This window comes from Natrix helvetica (genome assembly GCF_964273705.1).
Source record: "Natrix helvetica genome assembly, chromosome: 1".
Taxonomy (NCBI): Eukaryota; Metazoa; Chordata; class Lepidosauria; order Squamata; family Natricidae; genus Natrix; species Natrix helvetica.
The window spans coordinates 49,704,802-49,732,726 of record NC_138548.1 but is presented as its reverse complement, the minus strand read 5'-3'; positions in this window follow the sequence as shown (position 1 = coordinate 49,732,726).

The following is a 27,925-nucleotide window of genomic DNA, read 5'->3' as shown; positions in this document are numbered from 1 at the left end:
TCTAAATTCCTCATTGTTCAGCAAACTGTAGTTGGAAATTGTTATCTGCAAAATAAATCTAAGCAGTCTGAAACTCACTGCTGGTATGCACATCATAAACATCCACAGTTTCAAATCTCTTGTGTAAATGAATCAGGCTGGGGAATGAAGGGAAGGAGGGAGAAGGGTATGTATTGCAGTTGCCAAATGTAAACAGTGGAAATTGTTTCTGCTATTGAAAAGATGGAGATTTTATCTATAGTATACAGTATGTCGTTTGAAAAATGATTGTCTGACATTGGAGCTTTCTGGTGCACATACACTAAAACAACCTACTGGTGTGACCAGGAGTTGCTTAATTTTTCTGATACTCATAAAACTGCCTTTAGCAAGATGCTTTTTTTCTTTCCTCTTAGCAATAGTTGATAAATGCCCCAGTTGGAAGCTGAGCTTTTTCATCTTGATTTAAACACTTTCATTGGATGTTTATGCCAGCCTGCTGGTTTGCACTTGCTTTATATTCTGAATTACTAAAGTAGACTGCATCCTCACAAAGGAAAAATGGGAAATGCCCTAATTACATTATTTGAGTTTTCAAGCTTGTTTACAGGTGAGCAAGACCATGTCATAATAGTAGGGCAAATACTAATATATAAATCTTAAACTTCAGGGAGATCTTGGGGAACCCCATCTGTAAAAATGGGGAGCTTTCCCCTATAGATAAAACTGAATATATATATTCGTAGATTTTCACGGGTGTAGGTATGCTGGTTTTGTTGTATTCGGGTCTTTTCCCGTGTAAGATTGTCTTTGCAATGTTTCGGCAAGATCTCACCTGCCATCTTCAAGCTTGGGCTTAAAATGTTAAAATAAACAGCCCCACATGCTTAAAATAAAATGCTTAAAATAAACACCCCCACAACATGAATAAATGTGATGATACCTCCCGCCTACCAAACATCTGGAAACCAGCCCTAGGCAGCAAACGAACACCACCCACCACCCAAGCCATTACAATACAAAACAACAATGCACACACAGCCAGCACCAATCAGCACCAATCTACCAATCATGATACAACCACACAACCAATCATTCCACTTACTGAAACAAAGCCAGCACCCCATCCCCTCCCACCAAGATTTACAGAAAGACGGCAGCTCCGTTCCCATTTTAAGCCCAAGCTTGAAGATGGCAGGTGAGATCTTGCCGAAACATTGCAAAGACAATCTCAATCTTACACGGGAAAAGACCAGAATACAACAAAACCAGCACGCACATATATGTATGTATGTATGTATGTATGTATGTATGTATGTATATATTCCCTCCTCGGACAAAGAAGATAAAATCTGCAGGGGGTAAAACATGCTAGGTTCCTTAGAATCACTGCAGCAGTTTTCAAATATGGTCCTTTAAAAATCTGTTTCTCCCACCTCCTTTTTAAAAGCACTCATTTTGTTGTGATGGAATGCAATGAAATTTCCAGCAATTATATCAGGCAACAACTATGCCAAACATTTAGACAGACATTTGAATGTAGTTGTGCAAGGAAAAGAGAGCTTGTGGGAAATTATCATGCTTTTCTCTAAATACGATAAAGCTGGATGCCAAGGGTGAGGTGGAATTTAAAAGGATTAACTCACTGGTCCTTCTATAAAGCTGTTGCTAGGCTAGATCAGCTAGCAAAACTATTTTCCATTTCACTAGTGATTCACCATTTTGACTTCTTCTTACTTTTTTTTTTAATAGAGGCTCTTTTTTAAAAAGAAAAAAAGAAAAGTCAAGGTCTATCCTTTTTCTGAACATGAATAAAACTCTCGTTATATTTTCAGACAATAAAACAGCTGAATCCATGATTACAAGACTTCTTTTTGTATTCCATTGAGTTTAAAACTCTTTGTAAGAGGACATATGGCAGGAGGGTAAGAATTGTACACTGAATAAAGAAGTTGCTAGTGCTATGGAAAGTAATGAGAGTCAGTACTTAAAGGTTTTTTTTAAAATACAAATTAATGGAGGATAAGACTAACATAGCCATTATTCTTAATGGCTATTTACTACCACATGCAGGTGTGGGCTGCTTGGGGTTCACAGGGGTTTGTGAGAACCTTTAGCTAAGATTCTGTTTAGAGAACCCCCAAATCCCACTTCTGGCTGGCCCCACTCACCCCACCCCAACCCTCCCAAAAGTCCCCACGCGGCCCATTTTGGATGCAGGTAAATGCAGGGCATGCGTGGAGGCATGGGAAGGGTGAAAAACGGGCCTACTGGGTGTTTGGGAAACTGGCTTCTTTCTGGCCTCTAGAGGGCCTCCGGAGCCTGGGGAGGCTGTTTTTGCCCTCCTGGAGGCTCGAGGAAAGTCTCTGGAGCTGGGGAGGGCAAAAATGCCCCCCCCCCCATGGTGCAGGAGCCTGCCTAGGCCATGCCCACCCAACAACCAGGCAGAGAACTTCTTGCTAAAATTTTGGAAGCCTACCCCTGACTACATGGGTCACTAATGGAATATATATGAAATGCCAACTGATAGATAGCAACAGAGGATCAACCTCCTGTCTGTCTTTGTAAGTTTTCCAAATTTATCTGGTTCTTCATTATAGGACAAAGAGTGATGGCTGGAATGGATCTTTGCCCTGATTCAGCTATGACAATATTTTTATATCTGCCCTGCTCTGCACCCAGCTATCTTCCATCCTGTAGATATTCTGTAAGGGCCTCAGTCAAAAAACCCAGCCTCAATCACATCTTTGTTCCTAGTGATTGTTCTGAATCTGCCATTTAAGAATAAGGTTCTCAATTAAAGGTAACCAACTTACTTCACTTCCAATTAGCCTGTTTCATTTGTAACATCTGTCTTTGTTTTCTTAATTTGTTTTTAATTGTGATCGTTTTTACATTCATGTTGTTCAATGCCTTGGAGGCATTGAATAAATAGCAGAAAACTGGATTATATTTCAAATCGAAACTGAACTTTCATGTGCATGGACTCTAAATTTGTATTTCTGAAAATCAATGCACTGGATCCCTTTACATGTGGGTCTGTCGGTGCAGAAACAAGCAACAAGTTGAAAACAAAAATCTGTGTTATGTTTATTCAGATGGTGCTTTCAGGTGACAACAGATAAACAACTGCTAAAGGAAAGCTGTCTTCAGAATCACATTGTGCATTCTGAAACTTCACATATTATGCATCTTTTCCCACATAAATGAATGTCTGTGTGCCTGATAGTATCTTTGATCACTGAGATGATTACTGTATTTTTCGGAATATAAGATGCACCAAAATATAAGATGCACCAAGGTTTTTGCACTCTGCAAACCTCCCAAAAATGCCCCATGTTTCGCAAAAACAGGCCCGGTACCCCCCCCCCCCCAAAAGGCATGAATAGCCTTTAAGAGGCTTGTAGAGTGCTCTTGGGTGGGACGGGCTTAAAATGAGTAAAAAAACGCCTGCTCTTTGTGAAAACAGGCCCATTTTTTTGGTCAAAAAATGGGCATGCATAGCCTTTAGGAGACTTATAGAGTGCTCCTGGGCTGGGGGGGGGGGGAATTGAACAAAAAACACCTTGTTTTTTGCTTATTTCTGCCCTTCCCAGCCCCCCATAGGCACTCTGAAAGTCTCCTAAAGGCTTTGCATGGCCATTTTGGTGAAGGGGGTGGGGTTTCAGGAGGCAAAAATGCTGTATTCAGTGTATAAAACACACCCAGATTTTCAGCCTCTTTTTTGAGGGAAAAAGGTGTGTCTTATATTCTGAAAAATACGGTACATAGTTTTCTGAAGTTTGAAACTAAATGGGTGCATATGGCAAATACAGGTAGTCCTTGATTTACAACCCCAATTGAGCCAAAATTTTCTGTTGCTAAGTGAGATATTTATTAAGTGAATTTTGCCCCATTTTACAACCTTTCTTGTTAAGCAATCACCATAGTTGTTAAATTAGTAGCATGGTTCTTAAGTGAATCTGGCTTCCCCATTGCCTTTGCTTGTCAGAAGATCACAAAAAGTGATTCTCATAACTCCAGGACAGTGCAATCATCATAAATATGAGGCACTTGACATGTATCTGACTTTAAGACCAGAAATATTCTGTAGCTAGAAATTATGATCTACACCAGAGTTTAGTTTAATGTGATTTACATCATTTTCTTCTATAGACGGAGTAAATCTGGATAGATTTTAGTTCTTTCATTGAAATGAATGAGGACGCTCCATGGATGCATCTATTTCCTGCATATATAATGACTTAAATTAAAAATAGAAGAATTACTAATTTACACACATCTTTCTTATGCTAATCATCACAGGGATGAATATGAAATTCATTTTTACATTGAACCTATGAGGAACTATAATTTATATTTTCCTAAACTTTACCATCTATATAATAGATTTAAAAAATTGCCCAGAAGTATTTTATTAAGGAAATCTGCATTTAAATATTGCCTAATTTTAAAGGATATTGTTTAGATAAAATAAATATATTAGAAAAGGACACAAGCTATGCCCATTTGAACAGAGGTTCTCAAACAATGGGTCACTATCCTTTAAAGAGTTACAAATAAATTTGAGAGGATTACATTCACCTCCCCACTTCCTGTATGCAGTTGGGCTTTGACCAAATTCTGTATGGGATAAAGGTACCAAGCTCTTTTTCATCAGCTTATATGTTGACAGCAACAGTTCCCGCAATATCCCAAACTGGTTCTGAACACCTCTCAAACCAGGAACAAGATACTCTTGTCAAGCCCCACCTTCTTTTGAGGGTAGGTTTCCTGGCCTTCTTCCTGAGCAGGTGGAGATGGAGAGAACATATGCTTGGTTCTGGAAGGGAGCTGAGATACCTGCTCCAGACAATCTTGCTGCCAAAATATTGCTAGACTATTGTTCAGATATTTAAATTTAGTAGTTAGAACAGTGAGGTTTTGCGATGAGCCAAAACACACAATTATACCTGATTGGTTAGAGAGTGCTGGTTTCTGCGTGAGATAATCTGCATTGTGATTAGTTGCTGTGGGTGTGGAGGGGGACTTTCCCACCATTTTTTCTTCTATGTGTTCTGTGATTTACCTCATGGTGCTCCTGTTTGCCTATCTAGTTTGCTTTATATATAGTTATAAAATGTCTTTATACTGTATATATAAAACAACCCGTTTTCCCCAAAAATAAGACCTCCCCAGATAATAAGCCCAATCAGGCTTTTGAGCACATGCACTAAAATAAGCACTCCCCCCAAAATAAACCCTCCCTGAAAATATTGGAACACAGCAACAGCCATGAGGTGACCATGCTCACCGCCTCCTGCACCTCAAAAATAATAGGACCTCCCCGAAAATAAGGCCAAGTGCTTATTTCAGAGGTCAAATACGGAGAAACATGGTACAAGTTCATGTCATTGTCTCTGACTTCATTTGGACAACTGATCCACAATTCCCTAACAACCATGGTCACACACATTCATATTATTTTTTGGAGGGGTGGAGTGTAGCGATTATGTTTAAAGTTGCTAGCTGCATTGAAGATATCACATTCTTGCTGAGCCTGCACAAAGCCTGCTCAAGGTTTTGCTCTGTAACATTTTCTGTAACATCTTTCTGTAACAAGTGAACAAGCTTGCCCAGCAACAAGTATTTTAACCAATCATGCAATAACACGCTGTAAAACCGAAGCCTTTTGTATGTTTTCAATAAATACCGTCTCAATCGCCCGGTCGAGGTCTTTTGATCTCGCCAAGCTGGTTGGTGCGTTTCATCACACCATGGTGTCCGTTTCTCCTTGGCAGCGCCAGACCTGCCTAACTTAGGCGCACCCCGGTCGGGGTCCCATAGCCTAACTCAGGCTCACCCCTGCGGGGGTCCTAATGCCTAGCTCCGGCTCACCCTTACGAGGGTCCCAAAAGTAGACGAGGTCGTCACCGCGTGGCAATCAGCCGCGCAATCACAACTGGTGACCCCGACATGCCGAATTGCCTTTCGGACGTCCCACGCCGAGTCCCGTGTCTACGTGTTCGGCGCCTTGATTCCCATCTTACGCACCTGGCGGGCTTGCGCAATCATAAGTATGGGCCCCTCACTTTCAAAGTCTCATACCGTTCATCGGGATGAACTTTCACTTTTAATCAAGAGTCTGCAAAAACTTAACGGCACCACTGTCTATCCTCTTTCTAAATCTGATATTGATCAACTTCTTTTTTATGTCTATCAACACTGCCCGGGTTATCCCAACACTGGAACTCTCAAACGTTCCACATGGGAACGCCTCGGCTCTTACTTTCACTCTCCTCCTCGTGCTCCCTTTGGTGTTATGTCTTCTTGGCGCGCCGTTATGGCAGCCCTCAATACTGTCTATCCCAAGGATTCACTTCCTTCTCCCACACCCCCCTTCTGTTTCTTCTTCTGATAAACACTCTTTGTATGCTCCTGTAACTGTTGATTCTCCCCCTCCCTATCCTCCACCTACGGCTCCTGATCCTCCTCCTCCCCCTTCTCCTTCTTCTGCCTTTTGCCTCCCCTCTCCCTCCCAGGGTGGTCACGTTTCCTCCCTTCTCCGTTCTCATTCCTTTTCCCTTGACTCCTCCGATCTCCCTGTCGCCTATGCTCTTACCTTTGTGCCGGGCGCCCCCAGCCCTCCTGTCCATACCAACATTGAACTGCGTGTTTTAAAAGAATCTACGAGCATCTGCCTGACACACGGTTGGATAATCGTGAGTATAGGTGGAAAACTCTCTCAGTATCTGGTCTCGCACCTAAAGGAAATGAGAGAGTTAACCGCCTCCTGCCTTAAAATCTCTTCTAATGGCGGAAAAACACTTCCCCATTTGAAAAACAAGGAATTAATTGGCCTTCTGTCTTAATCATGGCAAACTCACCAATAAACAAAAACAATTGGCTGATTTTAAAAATAATGGGAAAGTCCTGCCCGTGATATCAAAAAAGAATTTGATTTACCTTCTAAAATACATTTGGCAGATATGATTAAAGTGTGTCAGGACATAAGAACATCTTCTTATAAAACTAATTTGTTAGTAGCTGCTTTATTACAAGGCAGCAAACCTCAAGGAAAGTCTTATTTTAAAAGGGAGTGTAAAAATCCAAGGAGGGGCATGTCTGTAAGATCTCGCCCTCTCTTTCATCAGGGATCAAAACCCTAGTACAAAATGATTTATGTGTCTATGGATTGTAAATTGCCTTGGAAAAAAGATACAACTCTCGCTTCCCTTTTCCTGACTTTTGCTTTTGCATCCTCCCCCGCTGTGCATTCAATTTCCTTTGACTTACCGTTATTTGCATCTATAATGATAGTGTGTAAAATTAATGTGATTTAATTAATTAATTGCTGGCCAGCAAAATGGATGTGCTTTTGCCTTGAGGCAGGGCGACACAGGCAGTCAGTTCAGGGCCCTATATCACCTTTGTGATTGAAACTACTGCCTGGGTTTTCACTGCTTTGGGGGTAAGCTAGTTCATTGAAATAAAATTAATGACTGATTTATTGCAAAAGAAATGTAACTACAGGTGTGAATGGGTGTGTATGTAGTCAGTATTGGATGCTTGAAATGTAAGGTTTGTTGGCTGAAAAAGCAGAGCGTGCTGTGCTAAAAGAGGTGTTTTTGGATAAATGTTGAAAATCTATTTTTTCTCCCTTCCCAGGAAAAGGGAGCCTGTCGTTTTAACAAAACATTTTTTCCTTTCCTCTCACCCCCCTCTTTGCCTCTGGTGAGAAGGCAGGAGGAGGGGGGCTGTGTTCTTTTCACCATTTTTTTTCTCTCCTCTCCCTGCCAGCCTCAGAAAGGCGGGGTTAAGGGTGATATTTGATGCCTGCATTTGCAGTTTCAATGCAACGTTGCTTTCTATTTCAGAGTATATCAAACTATCTTAATTGTTTGTTTTATTTTTGAAGCTGTGTTTTTTCTCTTTTATGTTTTTATGTTTGCGTGCACTTTGTATGCTTAACAGATGTCACGTCTGTTTGTTTAATTGTTTGTTGGTCTGTTGTTTGTTTGTTTGTCTGTTTGTTTGTCGGCAGCACTGGGCGCTGTCCCCTTTAGAATTTTAACAGAGATGACCTAAAAAATACAAAATGCAGTCAGAAAGAATGAGTAACATTTTTGCTAGAATCCAGATCAGTTTCACACAGACATTTAGAGGGACGATCAGATATTGGAGCCAGAAAAAGGTTACTTTGTATATAGATGGGAAGAGAATGTTGTAAAAGGCATCTGACCTAAATTGGAAGTCAGGATGGACGTGGGAAAAAGAACAATATGTGCTTTGTTGAATGGAAGGTACTGGAGATGTTGCAGAAACAAAAGAGAGGAAAAAGGCAAGTTGCTAAGGACAGTTGAAGATTGAGATGTTAACCTTGGCAGTTGGTGAGGTCATTTTGGGACCAAATCAATGTGCATTTTGTACAGCAACTGGTCATTGCAAGAAAGGATTTCAGAAAGTGAAAGAAAGTTAGAGATATGTTTTTTCCAAGATATGTTTTCGAAGACGGAACATGAAGATGAATATGTGAGGACTTGTGAACTCTGGCATATGGATGATTCAATGCCTTTTTTTTTGCCCCATGGAAATATTTCCATGGATATTTATTCAGGACAGGTTTTCCCCCTCCTTTTTCAATACCTTGGACATAAAATGCTTGCATCTTACGCTTCACCTGATGTACCTCACATTAAGTTGCCACCCAAACCTTCACTTTTGCAATTACAACAATATTTGGGATCCATTAATTGGGCCAGACCCTATTTATCCCTTTCTACAAATGACCTTTCCCTCCTGTTTCAAGGCTTGGTAGGCCTTAAACATCCTTCTGATACCATACATTTGAATCAGCAGCAACTTGATTCTTTGGAAAAGATCAACCATACATTACAAACTATATGGGTGGATAGAGCACTCCCACACACTCCCCTTTCATTAGCTCTTCTTGCAACTCCTCAACTTTTGACAGGGATCATCATACAAGTAGTGCTGATCCCAAAACCCAAACTTTATATTTTAGAATGGTTACATCTAGCACATACACCTCGTAATTCACTCACACCCAGAGCAGCCCAAATGGCTTTGCTCATTGAAAAGGCACGAAGAAGAACCCGTGCCTTAATGGGAATGGATTTTGTTACGCTTTATCTCCCTTTCAAGTTATCTCAATGGGAACCTCTTTTTCAAAATTCTACCCTTCTCCAAGATGCACTCACGGAATGGCCTGGTCAAATTTCATGTCATCTGCCAGCTGACCCAAGGCTACAAGTTATTAAGACCATTCCGATACAATTTTCTACACCAATAACATCACAACCCATTAAAGATGCGTTAACCGTATTCACAGATGGGTCCAAAAATCATGGTGCATGTACTTGGAATACACAACAGATATGGCATAAGAAATTGACTGATACACAAACATCTGCACAACAGGCTGAATTGGCAGCCTTCATTCTGGCTTTGGAATTATTTTCTTCCGAACCTCTAAATATCATCACAGACAGTCTGTATGTTGCTCAATTAACTTTGCACATTTTTGATGCCTATATCTCACCCTCTTTAACACCTTCCCTTTTGACATTATTCACACAATTGCAAAAGGCACTACACGCAAGGACTAAACCTTTGTTTGTAGCACACATTCGTAGTCATCAGCATCTGCCTGGGTTCCTATCTGAAGGAAATCACATGGCAGACGAGGCCTGCAAAATGATGCCTCTAACTATTGTTTCGCCTCAGCCTGCCCCATTAACAGCAGGTGAAAGTCACACCTTTTTTCATCAAAATAAAAAAGCCTTGATGAAGCAATTTGGCATATCAATGGCAGAAGCAACTGCCATTATTCAACAATGCCCCACGTGTAGTCTCCAAGCCAATAGTATCCCGCAAGGAGTAAATCCAATGGGTACTGAGGCTTGTGAAACTTGGCAAATGGATGTTACTCAGTATCCCCCCTTTGCCCCATGGAAATACCTTCATGTTTCTGTGGACACTTTTTCGGGTTTTATTATGGTAACCCCGCAAAGGGGTGAAAATACCAAACAAACAATTAATCACTGTATTCGATCTTTCGCAACATTGGGGTGTCCAAAAATTTTAAAAACTGATAATGGTCCTGCCTACACCTCCTCTGCCTTTGCTGAGTTTTGCTATAGGTGGTCCATTACTCACAAATTTGGAATTCCTTTTAATTCAAAAGGACAAGCAATTGTTGAACAAGCAAATAAAACCTTGAAATTAGCTCTTGATCGGCATATGGGGTCAAAAGGGTTACACCCCCCCCAATCTCCCGATGTTGCAAAACATTCTAAATACTTGTCTTTATACTATCAACTTTCTTAACCTTACTGGCACACCTGCCTCCTCTGCAGCCTCTCGTCACTTTTCTAAACCTCCTCTCCCTGCCTCCCGACCTCTTGTTTACTACAGGCAATTGCCGGATCCACAGTGGAAAGGTCCGGCACAATTGATCACTTGGGGAAAAGGCTACGCAGCAGTACAAATTGACGACAAGACTCTCTGGGTTCCTGCTCATTGTGTTTGTCCGTATCACCGCATACCCGAAGAAGATCAAGATGACCCTGCCTTTTCTTCTCCCCCTGACATATCACTCCTTTTTCTTTAAACTCTTTCTCTCATTGTTATCTTATGCCTCTGCTCGATTTGTTGCTCACCCTCAGGTGATTTTTGCACCTCTTGACACTCATGTGACTTTTGTGTTCAAAGACACTCGTCTCACTGCTTGCCCCTATGCCTTGCAGCATCAGGGCCAATTTATTTTCCCTTCTTTAAAACCTTTGATATTAATTCAATACTTATATCATGACTCTTGTCAAGTTCGTCTTTCCTTACAAGTAACTCCTCAAACTATTGGCTCCTACTCGTGCATCGGGTTTTTGTCCAATAACACCTATTTTAACCAAACTGTTTATCTCTACTCAACACCCTCTGTGGTTTATCCTCCATTATCTTCAATTTTTCTTTCTTGGATGACTCTTGTCCACACCTCTTCACACCCCTCTTCAGGAACTTTGCTTCGCCATTTTTCATGCTGTTTTCCAGAGCCATGCGATGTGAATACTTCTCTGTGGAAAGCCAAAGAAATTCCAGACTATGTACCAGGAGTAAGTGAGCCTCTCCCAGGAGCAAGAATTCGCCGAAATGCACCTCACTTTCCAAAATACAATTCCCTCATACGAACACACCAGGTACGCTACACCTTCATACAAGGAGTGCCATATGCTCCCACCATGTCTTGTCGACAACGATCTCCTATCAAGAAAAAAGGTACTTTTTGGCGATGGTTTTTTAACAACACATGGCTTCCTGAAGATTCAGAACATTATTTACAAACATTTCATTTCCGTACTACTCAATTGACTGTCAAAAACCCTAAGGCAGTAGATTTGGGACTATATCAGTGTGAAATTACCAAGATGGTTAAAGGATTTGCCACTTCTGCCAGATTGACCTTATTGTTGTTTCAGAAACAATCCTCTCATTCCCCACGAATTCGGCGTGTTGCATCACTTACGTCTAACAATCAAAGTTGTAGTGATTGCATCACCACCACAATACACAGTGGCAAGGTCTCTAAGACATTGATATATCATACCATCAAACCTGAACATTGTCAAATTACTAGTCCATCAACTTGTAGAGTCAATAATACTGTATATCACATGTGTACCCTTAACAACAAGATTCAATGTTACAACCCAAAAGAAGCGAAAACCATTACTACATATATCATGTCCATTTACACCATTGAATGCGGTAGACAAGAATTACTCAACAAAACTGAGTTTAAATCCCTCAACACGCAAGTCCGCCTCAGTTTTGACGCTTGTTTAGCAATCAATCGCAACTGTTGGAAATCAACTTGTGGGACATTACAATGGGAAAGCAGTCTCATGCTCGAACGAAAATACATGTGCTACAATGACAAAAAGACTTGCTCCGACTGGGACACTTACAGCTTTTGTCCATATTGGTCCTGTGTCAGCATGTGGTCAGGGGATCCACCTGGTGGAAACCATAAATGCAGGTTGGAAATGGGCATAGCCAACAGCAAGTGTCCAAGAAATTCGTGCAACCCAATTACCATAACCTGCACACCTACCAAAACATGGGAAGTAGAATATGGCTTGGCCATAGAAGCAAATGGTAGAGACCCACACATTGCGTTACGCTGGACAGTAACCAAGCAAACTAGGCAACTGCGAACAACTAAAGGACTTTTTTGGTCATTTTATCAGGAAATTGAGAAATTGAATATCCCCGAGATACCACAACATGTTACTAACACTTTTGTCCAACTGGCAGAGGACATTGCTAACACATTGAATGTTACTAATTGTTTTGTATGTGGGGGAACCAACATGGGGGGAAAATGGCCCTGGGAAGCCCAAGAACTGAATTATTCTAAAATATTGGAAATGGACAAGCTGGGTAATTTGTCATACACACAAGGGAAAGATGGGGACTGGACTCTTACAACAAATCTTGTGGAAAATGTTTGCTTCTCCAGACCTGTTGGTTCCAAATGTACAAAAGTAGGGAACTTAATTTGTACTGGGAAATGGGAAAATGGGATATGGTGGTCAGGAAAAAATAGCTCAGCTGGACAAGACGAAACTGCTTTGTTTAAAGTTATAAACATGAAAAAGTTCTTGACAAACCCAAACAATCAATCACTCACATGGTTAGCACCCGATGGGCTGTATTGGATATGTGGAAAAATGGCCTATGGACACCTCCCAGCTAATTGGTGCGGAACATGTGTCTTGGGCATTATTAGACCTGGGTTTTTTCTCCTCCCACTAAACACACGACAAGTCTTAGGGGTCCCCGTTTACGACGAGATAGGAAACCACCGCAGGAAGCGCAAGAACGTTGTTTCCTCAATAAGTAAAGTTGTCGTGGGAGGGAACCAAGGCACATGGGGAAATGATGAATGGCCAGCTGAACGTATCATACAAGTATACGGCCCTGCCACATGGGCCGAAGATGGTATGTATGGATACCGCACACCCATCTACTTATTAAACCGACTTATTCGTTTACAGGCTGTAGTAGAAATAATAACAAATGAGACTGTCAAAGGCCTGACACAATTAGCCAAAGAAAGTGTAAAATCTAGAACATACATAATGCAAAATAGACTTGCACTAGACTACCTGCTTGCTAAAGAAGGAGGAGTATGTGGAAAATTCAATTTAACTAATTGTTGTATTGAAATTGATGAAAGTGGTAAAGTAATTAAGGAAATTACTGACAAAATGATGAAGATTGCCCATGTTCCTGTACAAACATGGAATGGATTTGATTTTGGAGGTATGTTTGATGGTATTTTACCCAAATTCCCAGGTTTAAAAGCTGTTTTTATATTTGTTGCAATGATTGCTATGGGATGTATACTATTACCCTGCTTATTGCCTATTTTTGTATTCATGATAAAGCGTAGTTTGAATGCCATTGCTGAAGCAAAAGCTACTGCACAAATTAATATGATGCTTGAGAATAATGCATATATATTGGTACCAACAGATGAAAGTAAGCAACCCTTGCTACATTTCTCCTCGGATAATGATTCGGAAGATGACGCTGACAGAATGGTAGGTGCGGACACAGGAAGCCTGGGGTCGGAGGGCAACACGCAACCTGATATAGCACTCACCTCCATGGACGTAAAAGCTCCATGTTTTCAGCTTCAATAAAATAAAAACAGAGGAGATGTAGCGATTATGTTTAAAGTTGCTAGCTGCATTGAAGATATCACATTCTTGCTGAGCCTGCACAAAGCCTGCTCAAGGTTTTGCTCTGTAACATTTTCTGTAACATCTTTCTGTAACAAGTGAACAAGCTTGCCCAGCAACAAGTATTTTAACCAATCATGCAATAACACGCTGTAAAACAAAAACCTTTTGTATGTTTTCAATAAATACCGTCTCAATCGGCCGGTCGAGGTCTTTTGATCTCGCCAAGCTGGTTGGTGCGTTTCATCACACCATGGTGTCCGTTTCTCCTTGGCAGCGCCAGACCCGCCTAACTTAGGCGCACCCCGGTGGGGGTCCCATAGCCTAACTCAGGCTCACCCCTGCGGGGGTCCTAATGCCTAGCTCCGGCTCACCCTTACGAGGGTCCCAAAAGCAGATGAGGTCATCACCGCGTGGCAATCAGCCGCGCAATCACAGTGGAGGAGAAGTATTTTAAAATACTATCAAAGTCTTGCATTATAAGATCCATATATTGAAATATCTGCAAATATCTGCAAACAGGTCCATACAAATATTGTATGGACATGTTTGTCCATGTTTTAAAAATATGATAAAGTGAGAAATTAAATGAATTCAGAATAGCCTATGAGTGGAATACAGTTTTTCAGAGTTGAAATTAATCATTTCTGGGGCTAAACTAAAATACACATAATAAAGCTATTTTTTTACAGCAAAGTGAATTAATTTAATTTTTTAAAAAAACAACAGTAGGAATTATAATTCTATTTAGATTGTCCGCTGAGATAAAACCTCTGAATGTTTCGTTCAATTAAACTGATATCAAAATGCAATGAATTCTTGGTTTTATAATTAAAATGTACTATATCTTGTCTTTGATGACCAGTGTATCTAATTCTCTTGCAAGCTGGCAGAACCAAGATGTTGCAGCTCTTTCTCTCTTTAGTCTTCTCTGGAGACTGTAGAGATTAAAGAAAAAGATGAGCCTCCCCTAAGACCTTGAAACAGAACACTATTAATGGTGTGCCATGAGATTTAGATGAAAACATGTTAATTTAAGCAATGATGAGAGCTCCTGGCCTTACTCCACAACATTGTCCAATGTCAACATATGTTTCTCCACTGCTGTGCTGTTTTGTTTAAAGTCAGTATGTTTCTAAGTATCTTCTCCAATGTTTTTTACTTCTCTCTCTCTTTTACTTTCTCACTTGACACAATAATTTAAATAATCAATCTAGCTTTGTGTAGTCCTTGTTGGTCTCTGAGCTTAATAGTATATTTGCAAACATTTCATCAATCATCTGCAAGAAAGCAACCAAGCTCAGAGGCCAACAAGGAGCCCACAGTTCAACCTCAGTCACAATAGTCTGTCCTATTGATATACTCTTTTTTTTTTCTAGTTGGTCAAGGAATTTCAAAGTACATGCATAAGCTAACAGAAATTCTCACTTCTATATTACTTGGAATAATGAATATCTGTTTAATTAGACATTTTTGAAATTCTTATGAGTTGCAAAACAACAAAATTCCAACTCCACCACTTTGCATGCAGAACCAAATCTAATTTAGTCCCCAGATACATAATACCAACATTCAGTGGGTGAAATCCTAAATAGATTAGGGAATTAGTTTAAGGAATAAAGGAGAGGTCACAAAAATGTGAATAAATACAAATATGCAAGAAACAACATGAATATAGCAATATCTGCTTCTCAAAATAGGATTCATGTCACTTTTTCTTTTTGGTGTGAGCCCTTCATCATGCTACATAATGACATGACATTAGCAAGTAGAGGTAGGTTAGTGTGGAATAAGCTAGGGATATTTTATGAGAAAACAATGTTGTATTTTAAGGAAAAATACCCCTGCAGAGAGTTTTAAGGTTACTTTGATGGCTGATTCCCTTCATTGTCCTATTCCATTAAGAGTCTAGCTAATGATAGGCAAGCTGTTATTTCATTTTTGAGACAGGCTCCTTGAGAGACTCTGAATTGCAGAGAAAGCGAGCACAATCAATGCAAAATGATGAATTTGCCTATCTGCTTATAATCAAGGTCGAGAATAAATCATTTGGTATATCTGGTGCATTGCAGAAAACAGAAGCCTGATTCCTTTTGGGACATTCCATTTGATTCCAACCACAAAAGGGAGGGGAAATATTGCATGTCAAGTTCATCCTTTGAGATTTAAAGCAATTCTTGTTGCAAGCAAGCCCACTTTGGCATGCAGAAACATATGTTGGTGTGAGTGAAAAGTAAGATTCTGAGGAGGAAAGGGAAACAATAATACTGACACTTCGGCATAGTAAATAACATAAGTAAATGATTGGAGAATTTGGCAAGCAGAACAGATTATAGGCTGAGACAGAAAGTGATTATACAATCATGATCTGGCACTAAGATTTATACTTTAATGCTTTGGTAAGTTTCTTCCCATTAAAATAAATCTGCATATAAAATGGTTCTGTGTGATGCATTTCTGTTCTTTCTTTTCTTTAACAAAGAAGCAAAACATTTTCCAGTCTTGCAAAAGCCTTATCCCAAGAGTAATGAAACCTCAAATGTATGGGGTTCAACCAATAGCAACCCCTCCAATTTTCTGTCAAATAGCATTTTTTTGTATTGTAACAAAGGAAGAAGTTGTAAAATGCATAACAAAGAGTAATCCTATCAATTATATTTAAGTTTATTTAAATTGAGCTAGAACTGAAATGAAGTCATGCTTAAGTTTTGTCTAGTTCTCCTTTTTTTCTTTTAGAATATGATCCTGAGTACACATATCTTACCAAATAATTAATGTTTGACCCATAAAAAGCTGCCTATGCCCATATCATAGCAAACCTCTTCCCCAAGTGTATGTCCTTATTTTATAATAACATATGAAAAACATATAAAGGAGTCAGGTATATATAGCTTTCATATAAATAAATAGCAAATATTCACAGTCAATAGTCATGTAACACAAACCAAGAAGCTAAGGAACAATAATTTCATACTACCTTGAAGTTAAGTTGGAACATAGCTCATAAGGCATGCTATTTTAGACACTTTTTATAATACTTTGTCATGTATTAATGATCACATTTTAGCAAAGATGATATGAAAATAAAGAAAGCATATTAGGTTTCATTGACTTGGGGCAGAATACATTTTCTATGTCTATGGATCAGTGGTGGGTTCCGGATCCCGTTGCAACCGATATGCTGCAATGGGGCCGGGTGTCCACCCTGTGCATGCGTGCAGCATGTATGTGTACTTACCGTCCGTGACGCTCCTGCTGCTCGGTGGAATGTTGCGCAGGCACCGTACGCACAGTGCGTGTGCGCAAATGCCCCTATCGGCTCAAATACATCTAAGGAGGTGGGTGGGTGGGTTGGCCCTCCGGAGCACTGTCCCAACAGGCACCGGTACACCCGTACCAGGCTGTATCCCTCTACTACTATGGATAAGCAAAAGATTGAAGGGTATGGTATAGCTTATATCTTTTATTCTCTAAGTTAATCTTGTCATGATGCACATACTTAAAAGAAAATGTGAATGTTGGCTTCCGAGCTCATAGGTAGCAAAAGTAATGCAAAATATATTATAAAAAATAAATCCTTTCGTTTCCTCATTCGCTTGTTCTCCTTTCTTCCAAGTTGCTGTTGCCTCATCAAAAGGCTGTGTGAATTCCTCTTGAAAACCATCTTTATTTTAGCTTTAGAATTATTTTATTCTAAAGCCCTGTGGATACTTACTTTCCTTAGCTACCTCATTAACAGATCAGTTATCACTGTAAAACTCAGAAAGTATTCTGCTGCTTTTTGGATCTCCTGCTGATATCCCTCTTATTCTTCCTATATTAGTGGCAGGGTTCTAAAAAACATCCCCAACAAAATAAAACTCCAAAGCTAGAAGTTTCTCAAAGTTCCACTTTATTAGAGATGTCATGTTGGCACATCTGGGAAAACCCAAATCTGAAAGCTTCCAGGTTTTCCTCACACAGTTGAAAGTTCACAATCCTGCCCCACACCCACAAGTTCAGCACATGGTCCAGTACAATCTTCGTATTCAACTGGATACAATCTCCAGGCAGTCCCATCCAGGTGCAGACAAGTGCCCTTGACTTTCAGAGTAAAGAATGTTGTTATGGCTAAGTTTCTACCATTCCAGCAAAAAAATAAAAAAACACCCTTCCCAATTTCCCAGGCTAAAATCTGTGGCAGCCAGTAAGCAAAAAAGAAAAAATGGCATTCAAAGCTGACAATTAATTTGTCACCCAAAGCATTTCCTACCTATTACAAACCTTAAATATCACTACTATGCCCTCTTAAGAAATGAAGGGAAATAAAACTCTAATTTCTTATATAAAATTCAGATGTGTTCTATTGCCACTGTTCCTCCTGGCAGTCAAATGATGGTCCTTATGTTCCAGTGATATCAGAGAATGAGTTATAAATACAAAAGTGCAATAGAAATTCAAAGGAAGAAGAGATGTTCTAGAAAATAATAAAAGCCCTTGATGTAAGAATAGATGACTACAATAATACATACTGTATATCCATACATTCAAACTAGGCATTATGTTAATTGTACCAATGTGATTCAATGCAGTGCTTTATAACAATACACATACAAAAATCCAAGGTCAAAGGATTGGCACCAGCTCGACTTGATTCTTACTAGGCGCTCCAACTTTCCCAGTATTACAATCACACATAGCTTTCAGTGTGCTGGCTGCGATACAGATCACTCCTTGGTGTGCAGCAGAATAAAACTTCAAACAAAGTGATTGCATCACTTGAAGAAGGAAGAAAGACCACAAATCGACATCAACAAGACCTGCAAGCAAGTCAAAGTGAATGAATTTGCACAAGCACTCAAGGAAACTCTGCAAGGCCCTGCTGAAGCAAATGCATCTGAACAATGGGAATATTTCAAGAATGCTGTTTATAACACCGCCTTGTCAATATTTGGTGAGGAGACCAGAAAGACAGCAAATTGGTTTGAAGCCCATTCGGAGGAGCTGATGTCAGCCATTGAGGAAAAAAGGGGAGCTCTAATTGCATATAAAGCCTTTTCTAGTGAGCGCAACCCACAGTTCCTGCCAGCTGCTCATAGTAAAGTCCAACAGATCACCAGGAGATGTGCTAACGACTATTGGCTGCAGCTTTGTTCTCGGATCCAGATAGCAGCTGACACCAGATCAGACAGAAAACTCTTTAATATCTCTAGATTGAGAGCAAAGTCTAAAGTCCAGCTGAAATGCTGTCCTGCTTTCGTCTTTGCTGCTGCTGCTGCTGTTACTTCTCACTCTGCCGAAGACCTTCAACAACTTATGGACTGTTTTAGCAAGGCCAAGACTTTGGACTAATAATCAGCCTGAAAAAAACACAAGTCATGGGTCAGGATGTGGATTCACCTCTCTGTATTACAATCTCTGCACAAGAACTGGAGGTCGTTCATGACTTTGTGTACCTTGGCTCACCTATCTCAGACATTCTCTCTTTAGATACTGAACTGAATAAATGGTAAAGTGACTTACCAGACTTACAGAAGTATGGTTTAACAAGAAGCTGATGGAACATAAAAAGATCCAGGACTGTAGAGCCTTGTACTGCAGTCTTGGACCCTTTACGTGCGGCAGGAGAGAAAGCTGAATACCTTTCATATGCGCTGTCTCCTGGGCATCACCTGGCATGACAAAGTTCCAAATAGTGCAGTCTTGGAATGTGCTGGAATTTCTAGCATGTATACACTATTGAAACAGTGATGTCTACACTGGCTTGGGCATGTCACGAGAATGCCCAATGGTTAGATTCTGAAAGATTTCCTGTATGGAGAATTAGTGCATGGAAAGCTCCCCAGAGGGAGACCATAACTGTGCAGGATATCTGCAAGAGGGATCTAAGGTCCTTGGGAATGGACATAAACAGCTGGGAAACCTTGACCTCTTGGTCAAGATTCAGATTGGAGGCTAATGATGCAGCATGGCCTTCTTCAATTTGAAGACACTTGCTCAGCAGACTGAGGCAAAGAGGCAGTCCCGGCACCAGCGAAATCTGGGGGCTGGGCAGGGGATAGAATGTATCTGCCCTCAGTGTGGAAGGGAATTGCCACTCACAAATTGGAATTTTTAGCCATACCAGATGCTGCATTAGGACCTCTTTCCAGAGAACAATACCATAGTCTTTTGAGACTGAAGGATGCCAACAACAACAAAAACTATGTATCATTCAGCTAGAAATCTATTATCTATTAAAATCTAATATCTATTAACTTGAATTCTAATGTGCGCAATATTTTCCAATTTTTAAAAAGATATAAGTCTGTGTGTGTGTGTGTGTGTGTGTGTTTGTGTGTGCGTGTGTGTTTGGTGCAGGGAGTATTTCTATCTAGCCAAGAATCTTTTTTTTTAAACAAAGTTTTATTGGTTTTTTTTAAAAAATAATAAGGAAAAGGGTATTGGAGTAGGTTACAAATTTTGACAGTTACAATGTGTGAAGGGTATCCCCGCCCCCCGTACTCATAGTATTCATTTAAACAAATAATTCAATATTACATAGTGATAGTTTGTCAGCATATAAATTCATATAAAAGTTTCAATCAATTTATATAAAGCCGATTTCCTTATTCATTTTTGTGATCTGAGTTTTCTTGGTATTGCCCCTTCTCCCCCCGGCAGCAGAGCTCCGGCCCCTCCCATGTCTTGTATGTCGGGTGTAAGATCATCAGGTATATCTAGGAGTGCTTTATTTTTTTCCATAAAGGCCTGTGCCTCTATAGTTGTGTTGATTCTAACTCTAGTATCCTCCCAGAAAATTAACATACCTTCAGGCATCAACCATCTAAACCACACCCCTTTCTGGTAAAGCTTCTTCGCTAATTGCGAATAGTTTTTTCTTTTATCTCTGACTTTCTTGGGCATCTGTTTCAGAATGGTTATTTCTCTATCTTGATATTTCAACACTTGCCCTCTTTGTGCGCTCAGAATCTCATCTCTTGTGGTCTTTCTGAGAAATTTAACATGTACCTCCCTGGGAACATTATGTGTTCTAGCATATGCTGAGTTTACTCTATAAACCAGATCCAGTTCCCACCCCATCTGTTGTTTTTCTTTCTGTATATATTCAGCCAAGATGTTTGTCATGATATCCCTTAAATCTTCATCATCTGCCTCCACTACATTTTGGAACCTGAGAAAAAAGGACATTCTTTCAAATTCTGTTTTCATTTGGTGGATTTCAATCTCCTGGTTCTGCACCCCTCGCACCTCCCCCCTCATCTCAGCCATCCCTCCCTCCAAAAGATCCAGTCTCTGTGTATTTTTACTGGTCTGGTCTTGGTTCGCTTTCAGCTGCTCTCTCATTTCCTTTAGTTCACTTTTTATGTTCTCCTGTCCCTTTAAAATTTGTTGGAACATCTGTTGAAAGTCCGTCTCAGCAGGTTTGGGCTGCATGAATGATGATAACATTTGTTGACCGCTGCTCGGACTTGAGACTGTAGATGTGGGGGCGGAGACAGCAAAGCCCGGCTTCCCCGGGGGTGGTCTTTTAGGTGGCATTATATTGAGCAGTAAGTTCAAGTTCAAGCCAAGAATCTTAAATTATAGTCACCAACACAAATAATATATTGATAGTTTACAGAACATAGTTTAGAAAAACATTTAAAAATATTTCAGGGATATTCTTGCTTATTAAATCATAGCAATAATTTAGGTTTTATTATCAAGTAAATAAAGTATCCTTCACTATCATAATGCTCATATTCCACACCAATTTTAGAATTAGTATTAGAAAATAGTTATTCCTCATACTTTATTTGAGCATCTACTAATAGAGGTTACCAAGACTAGATCCTTGACTTAAGGAAAAGTTGTAGGAAGAATATCTGGTTATAATCTTTTTTTGGATCAGCAGGTGAATCCAGAAGAAGACATAATGCACATAAAATGCCATAAGTTTGACCAGACATTTTTTTAAAAAAGATGCATTTCAAAGAAGGTGATAGATACGCTCCCAAACCATAACATGACTTAAACACCACAGTTCTTTCCTTTTCCCTTGGAAACCAAACTTTAGATGTGGACACGATGCACAGGTTTAGAACACCCAATTCTCATCCTCCCTCCACTTATCTCTGCATGAAATCTCTTGTTTTCTGAAGATGGCACTGCTCTGAGACAGGGGTGTCAAACTGGATGCATTATGGGCTGGCCACGTCCACCTCCAGTTTAGCAAAATGGAGGAAAGTTGTGATATGTCACATGACAATAATGTGATGCTGCAAATTTGACACACCAGGTATAGGTTTCCCCATACTCTATGAATCCAGGGCTTGATCTCAAGTATCTATGTTAATTGCTGGCAGTATAGGACTTTCAAACACAAGCAATTTGATTATCAGAACATATCTTGTATACCATGTCTCCAGATGGGTACTGTGAAGCCTTATTTAATCAAACAAACAAACATCAATCCTTGCTATTTTAATAACCAGAAAACTTAGGAGATTTATTTATGGAGTCCTTGGTGCTCTCTGACCTTGGTTGTTTGCTTACAGACATTTTATTGTCCAATTTCATTTTTGCAAGGAAGCAAAGAAAAAAAACTGGGTTTAATTATTTCAGTGTTTAAATGTTGTATGCTTCCTTGCAAACTTTCCCCAGGTGTCTTACAAAACATTTGAGGTGCCTTGCAAAGCAGCTGAGATCAAACCATTCTCCATGGTGTGTTCATTTCAGATGATGCTGAAGACAAAAGTCTTTCAAAGTCCTTTTTTTTTTAATGAACCACTGCCAGTTGGGTTTTTGTTTTATTCCTGATTTGTTTGGGAGATTGTGGTTTATTTATGGATGTCTGTAGAGATTCTCAGTCATCCAGGTCAGGGTTGTCACAAGGGTGCTTTTTCAGGAGACAACTGGACTTTCTTGTTTTTCTTTTGAAGATGTTGGCTTCTCATCCAAGAAGCTTCTTCATCTCTGACAGGATATTTAAGGATATTATACTTATCTTTACTGTGAATACTTTATTTATTGATTTACAATTTCACTCCAATTTGTAGACTCTGGGAGGTATATGAGGGAAAGATAATAACAGCACAATCCCCACAGTGCCCACGACAATCCAATAGATTAAAAGTATGGTGAAATGAAGTTGTTTTGGCAGCCATATAAAATGTTAAGAGGAAAGATGATGCATGGATATATTAAGATATGTATATCTGTTTGTTAAAGTTCAGGATTCTTAGCCAATTGGAATATGTTGAAAGTAATAAATAAAATAAAAATAAATCCAACAGGATAAAAATGGAAACCAGAACTGCATATCACTTAAACGGTAATCATTTTCAAGCAATAAAAGAGAAGGGGAAAAATAATGAAACTGATGGATCTGTGTAAAAAAATGTCTGCTGGTAGAACTTTGGTTATGTGTTGAGAAAAGAACATACTAGCTTCCTCATAAATATGTCACAGCTCTTGACTGTAAGTGCCTGCAGGCTCAGACCTGGCTACATTTAAAGGAAGCTGTGTTTAAAAAGTAGGTATGGGAATTGGAGAAGAAGGGAAGAAATTGTTCAGAAAAGATGCTTTGGTGCAGAAGGCAATAAAAAGGTATCACTTATCTGCAACTCTTTAAAACCAAGACAGGTAGTCCTTGGGTTATAGCAACAACTGGGACCAGGATTGCCATGGTTAAGTGATATGGTTGTAAATCAAAATATCACAAGATATTATCACCTAGTGATGGCAATCAAGGCAGTCAATAGCTGTCGTAACCCAGGATGTGCAGGTTGTTAAGCAGGAAAAGGTGAGAGCTCCAGATAAAGGAGTATGTGTGGGGTGCACAAATTTCATGGTTGTGTACATGAGGCCACTGAAGGGTTGTGGCAGGGGCCACAGAAGGGCTGGCAGATGGAAAGGAGGGTGGGAAGAGCTGCAGGTGCAATTACAAAGGGAGGATGAGCAGAAGGAGCTATGTTCTTTGTTGCAGGCTCCTGGGGAGAAAAAGTGACAAGAGCAACTTAATGGGATGATTTGTTACCTTCCTTTCCAGACTCCCCCATTGCACCATTGTGATTGTGAGCCAGGCACCTGAGCACTTACATTGTAATCACCTGACCACAAAGTTGCTGCAACATCTGGAACTTCAAGGATCAGTCATCAGTCCATTTTTTAAAAAGTGCTCCTGTAACTTTGAGCAGGCGGTGAACAAATGGACATAAGCCAAAGACTAATCTCCATCTTTTCTAAGAATTGCAATAGTCATGTGAATTTGGGGAAAAGATAAAACTGCTTTCAAACGTTGCAGGCAAGTGATAAATCCAAGACTTGTAAGTACTGAAGCCCTTTTATGGAATCAAGTCTGAAACATTTCACAACCCCAGTAGAAAATATAACGTTCTGGATAACACCAGATCTTAATGCTCCCTTCTTCTAAAATATGTATTAGCTTTTGTAGTTACCATTAAAGTTTTCCTACGAAACCTGTATATAATACATGTGAATAATAAAAGTCAGATACTAACATAACAGTACATTTAACATTCTTTAGCACTCTTTTTCTCCCTTAATATTGGCCAAAGTAGGTATGTTGTTTTATTATTGTAGGATATAGCAAAAGACTGCCAGTATGTCCCTGTTTTCCTATTTATGCCAAATAGAATCAAGAAAGGGTTATTTTGAGTCCATTTCTCATGCCCCCTTCTTTCCCAGAACTGAGTTCTGCCATTTTAATGGTTTTGTAGAAATGTTGGCATGGAAAGCAATGACTTAAGAGGCAAATAGAAAAGTGATCTACTATCATTCCTTGGAAGTACCTATCCTGATACTTACTGTATCTTTGTGCTAAGCATCCTTTTGACATTGTAGAATGGATTATGACCACACTTACTTTACTTCATGATATACATAGATGAACAGATTATGTATCAGTGGAGGACATGGTTCTTAGACAATGCTCAGCATACTTTTTTGGATGAGTTTTAACCTGCTTGGCCCTGCCACAGACCTTCTGTGGCCCCCGTGAACACAACCATGAAATTTGTGCACCATTATATAATACAATTATATGATGAATTTCCATAGTTCAGATACAACAGAACAAAGCCCAAAATAAGACACAGGTGTGTGTTTTATTAATGAAAATACATTTTATTCATCGATCTTCCTGGTGTTTTAAAATTATTTAAACCTAAAAAAAACTAGAAAAAGGCAAAGATTTAGCTTTACATGTAAAGTGAGCCAGTGTGGTGCAGTGGTTAGAGTACAGTACTGCAGGCTTCTTCTGCAGACTGCTGGTTGCCTGCAATTTGGCAGGCTCAAGGATGACTTATCCTTCCGAGTGGGTAAAATGAAGACCAAAATTGTCGGGGGCATTATCCTGACTCTGTAAACCACTTAGAGAGGGCTGTAAAGCATTGTAAAGCAGAGGAGGAGGAGGAGCTGCCGAGGCAGATGGCGGCTGCCGTGTGAGCTCCGCAAATTTGCGGAGGGGTTTTTTATCTGGGAGAGGTGCTGCCGACCCCTAATGCCACTCTGAGGGTCGTGCTTTGTCGACGACCACCCCCCCGACTCTGCCCTGGCCAGGAGGGGTTGGGCAGGGCGTTTGGGGCGTTTGGGGCATTTGGGACGGTCAGCTGGCTAGTGGGAAGCTGGAAACACCGAGCTGGAAACACCGAGGATGCTGAACGCGGAGAATGGAGCGGAGAAGGAGCTGTGGAATGTCTGTCTGGTTGTGGCTTCCCATCTGGCTAGTGAGAGGGCCAGATATGGAGCGTGAAGCGTGGAGCTGAGCTGACCGTGGAGCTCGGGCGCTGAGTAGAGAAACGAGGCTAGGAGAGGCAACAAGAGAAGAACGGAGAAGAACGGAGGCATGAAATGGGTGCTCGTTTGGCTATGGGTGCCCGTCTGGCTGGTGAGAGCGTCAGACGTGGAGCGAGCCCGTCTGGCTGGTGAGAGCGCCAGACGTGGAGCGTGGAGCGGATCATCAAGCACTGAACAGAGAAACGAGTGTGAGAGGCGTGAGAGGCGAGAGGCGAGAGGCACGGAGAGGTTGGAGAGCCAGAAAGATGACAAGAAAGATTGCAAGTATGTTGGTTTGTTGGCGTGTTGGCGTGCTGGTGTGCTAGCCGGGGCGTTGGTCAGAAACCTGGAGGACTGCCTCGTTGTGTGAGAAGTGAGAAGTGGGAAGATCTGAACGAAGCAGCTAGAGGAGGGGTGAGCCAGGCAAAGCATTTCAGAGCAGAGACAATTGAATGGCAAACCTGGAAACTTGGTTTGAACTTTTGATGCTACCATCGCGTCTTTTGACTTTGACTTTGTCGTTTGCTTTTAAACATCTTTTGAACATCTGCTTTGCCGGCTCCTACACTATTTTGAAACCCTACTGAGTGAAACCCGGTTAGGTGACTAGCCCACTAACTCACCCTTTCATCTTGGGTAAGGAAAACTTCCTCGACAAACAATGATTTTATGATACATCTACATCTCCAGCACCTGTTACCAATTAATTTTACCCCCATGATTCCATTTTTATGTACACGAAGCCGGAATTACTGCGGCTGCGGGAATCCCCTTTCTCGCAGGTTTGGCCTCCAGCCCTTTCAAGGGCCCACCTTGAGGATGGGTTTATTAACCCTGAGAGGTGGAGGAAGCATAAATGAAGGGGTTTTTTAGTACAATATTTTTTAAGAATTTGTAGGGATTCTGGGGTTGGGGGGTGGGAGGAGGTCAGGAGCGATGACAGAGCCAGGTCACTAGGTGTGGTCACGAGCAGAAGGAGTGGAAGGGAGGAGGAGGGGGAGGATATCGTTCCTATACAGGGCTCTTTGATTCCAACGGTCGTAGGGAGGGGCAGATGCGAGGACAGAAGAACTCGTAGTCGGTTGGGAGACCGTGGGTGCTGGTTACACCTGGTCGCTTGTACCAACCCCCGCGTTCTAGGTGGTCAGGAGTTGCAGACCCAGGGCCTGAGGCTGTTGTTATGCAATGCGAGGTCCGTTGTTAATAAGGCCCCCCTCATTCACGACCTAATTGCGGAGGGGGAGCCGGACCTCGCGGGAATAACGGAGACCTGGTTGGGCCACGAGGGAGGTTTACCCCTCGTGGAAATGTGCCCACCAGGCTACCGAGCATTTCACCAGCCTAGGGCCCAGGGAAGGGGCGGTGGGGTGGCAGCAATTATTCGGGAGGATTTAGAGCCGAGGGAGTCTACTGTGCCACAGACGTCCGGATGTGAATCCCTTGTTGTGAAATGGGGCCCTGGGAGACAGTTGGGCCTGCTGATAGTATACCTGGCTCCTCGCTATACATCAGCGGCCCTGCCTGAACTCCTCGAGCTGATCGCATCGGTGGCGGTTGAGACCCCCAAACTTTTAGTGATGGGGGATTTTAACCTACCATCGGTGGGAGAAGCATCAGAGGGGGTTCGGGAGTTCATGGCTTCCATGACAGCCTTGGACCTGACCCAATTGATTCAGGGCCCGACACACGAGGGAGGTCACACCATGGACCTTGTTTTTGTCTCTGGCCAGTGGTTGAGTGATCTGGGAGGAGGGGATTTAACCATCACTCCCCTGTCATGGTCAGATCACTCACTCCTTCGTCTTGACTTCCCTGGTGCTACCTCCCGCTGCGGGGAGGCGGAACCGGAAAGCATTAGATGGTTCCGCCCCAGGCGCCTGATGGAACCGGATAGGTTCCAGACGGAGCTTGGGCCACCACCTGTAACCCTGACCCGCCCCCGGGTAGAGGACCTGGTGGTCGCGTGGAATAATGCGACTACCGGGGCCTTGAACCGGGTGGCGCCTTTGCGGCCTCTCCGGCGGCAACGATCCACCCTGGCCCCTTGGTTTACCGAGGAGCTAAGGGTGATGAAATGCCGCAAGAGACGCCTAGAGAGTCGTTGGAGATCCTCCCGTTCCGAATTTGATCGAACACAGCCACGAGCCCATTTAAGGACGTACCTTGTGGCATTGAGAGTGGCCAAACGCCAATATTGTGCCACTCTCATTGCATCCGCAGAGAACCGCCCTGCCGCCCTGTTTTGGGTGTCCCGCTCCCTCTTGTTTCAGAGGCCGCGGGAGGCCCCTTTACAGGGCAGAGCAGAGGAATTTGGGAAATATCTGCAGGATAAAATCGCTCAAATCCGGAAGGATTGGGTCCCTGTCAGTGGTTCAATGGAGACGTCCGTGGCGAGTCTTGAGGAATCGACCTGGGAGGAGTTTGACTTGGTTGCCATCGAG